The sequence below is a fragment of the Adiantum capillus-veneris genome, chromosome 22 (genome assembly GCF_014529385.1).
Source record: "Adiantum capillus-veneris isolate H3 chromosome 22, ASM1452938v2, whole genome shotgun sequence".
Lineage (NCBI taxonomy): Eukaryota > Viridiplantae > Streptophyta > Polypodiopsida > Polypodiales > Pteridaceae > Adiantum > Adiantum capillus-veneris.
The window spans coordinates 127,700,519-127,705,324 of NC_140952.1; the positions used below are offsets into that span (position 1 = coordinate 127,700,519).

Sequence of the window (4,806 nt, forward strand, 5' to 3'; positions counted from 1 at the left end):
TGTCACCCTTTCTTCTCTTTCTCTTTCTATGAGCAATAGGTCAAGAGATATGGATAAGGATTCTGGCTCCTCTTCCTCATTGCTTGTGAGCATGAAGGAGAAGAGAAAAGCCCATGATAAGGAAGAAGTGGAAGAGAATGGAGATAGGAAGAGAAGGAAGACCCTAAGCCACTTTTCACTATCTCCACTTACTTGAAAGAACTCCCACCTTGGTTGGCAGATTTCCTAGGCCCTTCTGGGGTGGGGTTTGAGGATAGCATGGATTATGGATTGGGCCATGATATGTTGTTGTCTCTTTACAAAATGCTCTCAACTAGAGAGTATGTAATGTTTTCTTTTTGAAAAAATGTTCTCAAGTACTGCTTTGCTATCTACAAAATTCTACTTCACAAAACACTTTTGGGGGTTCTAGGAGTACTGGGACTCTTTCTTGTGCTAGCTCTGTTTTCTTTGGGATCTTAATTGTCTGCTTGCCCTCCTTAGGCTCTGTCTCCTTGGGCTTCTTCTACTCCTCTTTGGTATGTGTTTGTGATTTTATGGGCCTCTTTTTGGGGGCAACGGGTTTCTTTTCCTTCTTTGGAACCTCTTTGGTATTCTTTGGATCCTCTACCTTCTTTGGATTCTTTATCTTTTCTCTTTTGAGTGGATACTCCTTGGCCTCTGTGGTGCCTGGCCTCTTCCTCTAGCTTCTTTGGCCCTTTGGGGGCTTGGGTGTTGTGGGTAGTGCTATTTGGGTACTGACCATATATCTAATCAACTTTTCCCTTACCCACCAAACATGGTTGTCGGTGTAGAAATTCCCATTGATCTAGCAAAGAAAGATTAAGGTGTTAGCTTACCCTAATAGCAATATCTTTCCTTATTTATACTGTCAAATGCTTACCCTAATAGTCTTTTTTGGGTTGTAGTAGGTGTAGTCAACCACTAACTTTGCATTTTCTATCACTCTCCATCCACATGGGAAATACTCACTTTGCAATGGTGGCTACACAAACAGAAGAGGCAAAATAAGTACACAATTTTAAGCTCAAACTACTTGCAACCTAGCAATACTATACCTTCACATTTAAGATTTGCATGTCATCCATGAGCCTTGTGATAGGAGGAAATCGCTCAATAATCTCTATCAGCCTTGAGGTAGCCCTATTTAGAAAGATCCAAAGCATTGTTACAAATAAATGCAAAGTATGGGACAATTACACTTATAGCCTAGCCAATCCATGGTGGCCCTCAAGAGAGTTCAATATGAAACATGTTTTTATCACTGTTATCAATTGCTATAAAAATCCAGTGGGAGCTATGGCAAGACCATTGGACATTGTCAAAAGATTCCAGGATGAAAATTTGAAAATGAAAATGACCTAGGGTTACAGTATACCATACCTCTCATGGTAGGGGAGAGGGAGGAGTTCACAAGTTACAAAATCTATATTGGATAGCCAGTTCCTTATGTCACAATCAGTTCTCAAATAGTGTGAGATGGTTGGGTCAACCACATCCACTTTCTGCTGGATATCTAACTTATAGGCATCAATAATTTGCGAAGAAATTCAAAAGAACACTTTGTAATTATGAATAATCTACAAAAACAAATATTAGGCAAACCTCAAGGATACAAGAATAATACGGCCATTGATCTCTCTTTGCCAATCTTTGAACACACTCAACATCCACGGTAATATAGTCTGTTCTTTTAAGAAGGTCATCCTCTAAGAAAGAATCCACCAAGAAGCCTCTGGAATTGACACCTCTCAGCATTGAAGGGAGTTGAGCTTCAATTTACTTGAGTTCATTTGTTTTCCAGCTCCTCCCTGTCAACTTTGGGATCTTCCAAAACATCATCCTTTGATATCTCCTCAACCAACATTTCAGGATCTTTTACCTTTCTTGATGGAGGTATGTTGAGAATGTTAGGTTTTCTCATCTTGGTAGTGATTCAAGAATTTTGCTCAATTTGTACCTTAATCTCCTCAAACTAATCATATCCTTGTCCATCACTGTGACCCTGTGAGAGTGGGCTGCCCATATGTATGCATCCTGAAAGAGCTTGCTTAAAAAGTCCTCAACAGCCTCCTACATATATGCCAAGGCACCTGTTTTTTATCTCATATCAATATAAAATTGCTCTCCTATTTGCCTACAGACCCTCTGGAAAGGAAGCCTTGGAATTGCAATTGTCAGAGCCTTCTGTGCTCTCCATATCTCCCTCAAGCATCTCACCTTCTGAGAGAATCTCCTTTTCTTTAGGGGTGGGAGTTTCATACCAACTCCCTTTTGGCCTGTTGTTTGGAGGATGCAACTCCCACCTTGTGAGCTCTCACCTTTGTCCCCCTTTGAACTCTCATCTTTGTCTGTTGGTTTGAAAACTGTTGTTCCCTTGACATTCTTTCTAGGAACTTTCCTTGCAGTTTGTTTGGTCCTTGCCATATCTCGAGATTAAATCTAAAAGCAGAAAACATTATGAACATAGAGTCATTAATAGTTTTTCATCAATAAACTATCTTGAACCTCTTCATTAAGAAATATTCTATTGATATTGCACTAAAAAAGAGACTTGTGTCTTCTCTATGAGAAAATAGTGTAGTCGCCGACTACACTATTTTTGCATAGAGAAGACACATTCAAGTAAAGTCGAAAGAATATATAAATAATGATTTAAAGATACATTAACTTATATTGAGACACTACAATAGGTCTCCATGCAAAAAAGATACATTGTGTCGACGCTATGCAAAAATACAGTACTCAATCGAGTACTCTATTTTTGCATAGCGACAACATTAGTGAAAAAGATTTAAAATTTTCCAATTGTGTTGTCCTTGTGCAAAAACAATGTACTAGGATGTGTGTTTGGATACTCTAATTTTGCATAGAGACGACACTATCGAAAAAGCTTCAAAATAGCATAAGGACGACACATCTCAAAAACATAGAGATACTTATTATGTTGTCTCTATCTAAAAACAGTGTATTCAGATGTTTTTCCCAACTACACTAATTTCACATAGAGACGACACGGTTTGTGCAACGTGCTACCTTTTGACGAGAATCCAAATGTTTAGAGAAAAAATATGGAGGAAACATGAAGGTTTGAGTTAAATCGAATAGAAAAAGATTTTCAAAAAGCTTGTACGAGTGCAAGGGCTTCTATATAGGAGTGCACAATTACCTAGGTAAAATTTAAATTTTCACGATTTACGATGCATGGGTTTGACCGTTATGCATGGATTTGACCGTTTGGACGTGTCCCAAGGGGCATGATTGACATGTTAACAATCTATTTATAGATGTGAAAGGAGCTATATATAAAATTTTCACATCAAATCGACGTATTTTGTGAGTTTTTTTGAATACATTTAAAAGCTAAAGGGCTCAAAATGTATCTACGAAAACGTAAAGCTAACCAATTTTATTTGGGTTTTTTTTTTGTGATGTCCTTTCCTTTGTGCTCATGTCATCCGTATGCGAGAATAGAGTACTCTAACGGTCCTTCGGGTGCTTTATTTTCGCATAGTGAAGACACAATGTTATAGTTAAGGCCCTATATTTCTATAATATGTATGTCGTCCGTATGCGATAATAGAGCATCCGAACGACCATCTGAGTACTCTATTTTTGCATAGCGAAGACACGAATGTCATAAATAAAAAATTCTTTTTTAGAATGGTATGGTGCCGTTCGTATGCAATAATAGAACACCCGGTTAGCCTTTCGTGTGCTCTATTTTTGCATAGGGATGACACAATGTCACAAAGAAGAAGTACAATTTCTTTAAGGTTATGTTGTCCCTATGCAAAATTAGACCACACGGACGGTTGTCCGAGTGCTCTAATTTCTCATAGCGAAGACACAATGCTACAAACAAGTGATGCTTTTTCTATAATGAGATAAGGTGTTGTCATGTGAAGATAGAACACCCGGACAGCCTTCTATGTGCTCTATTTTTGTATAGGGACAACACAATGTTACAAAGAAGAAGTATGATTTCTTTAAGGTTATGTCGCCCGTATACAAAATTAGAGCACATGCACGGTCGTCTGAGTGCTCTAATTTTGAATAGTGAGGACACAATGCTACAAACAAGTGATGGTTTTTTTATAATGATATGGTTTCACCCGTATGCAAAGATAGAACACTTGGATAGCCTTCCGTGTGCTCTATTTTTGCATACAGATGACATATCACTATCGTTGTTTGAGGGTGGGTTTGACCAATAATTTTGTCAAGTATATGACAATTTAAAGTTTTCTTTTTTGTTTCTTGTAAAGAAAAGTCTATTACTAGAAAGAGTTTAATAAAAGATCTTGATATTGAAGAGATTGAGGAGAATGTGATGACATGTTAATGGAACTACTATACCAAGTCAAGCAATTGTTTAAGTTTGCCAATGTGAATGAAATCTTTAATGTTCCTTTTGATCTGAAGAGCTTTCTGGAAGGGTTCAAAGGTTTTTGCAGACCTTACCAATGAGTATGATCTTAACAACTTTTAAACTTCAATGATATTTTTTAAGCAAGAAATTTAATACCAAACATAGGCTCCAAGAAGTTGGCATTACTCCAAGATGATTGGAAGAGGGTCCATAACCTCTGTCAATGGCATGGAAGGCATGGTTGTAAGCTTGTGATTGAACATATAGCATTTTTGCTCTTTTTGACTCTTGTTCCAGTAGAAAGGAGAGACCAAATCTTTGCAAAATACACCAACTGTAAATGTCAAAGATGTGGAGGGAACACTTGAAGAGTTCAGAGAGAAAATGGAGAGGGTTAGAAGCAAAGTGATCTTGGATGTTGCAAAATTCAAGGC

The 4,806-nt window shown here is 37.7% G+C and overlaps 1 pseudogene; it reads right to left on the bottom strand.

Moving 5' to 3' along the window:
• Positions 1 to 367: 367 nt before the first annotated feature.
• Positions 368 to 1,867, bottom strand: LOC147430193 (uncharacterized; annotated as a pseudogene).
• Positions 1,868 to 4,806: the final 2,939 nt, after the last annotated feature.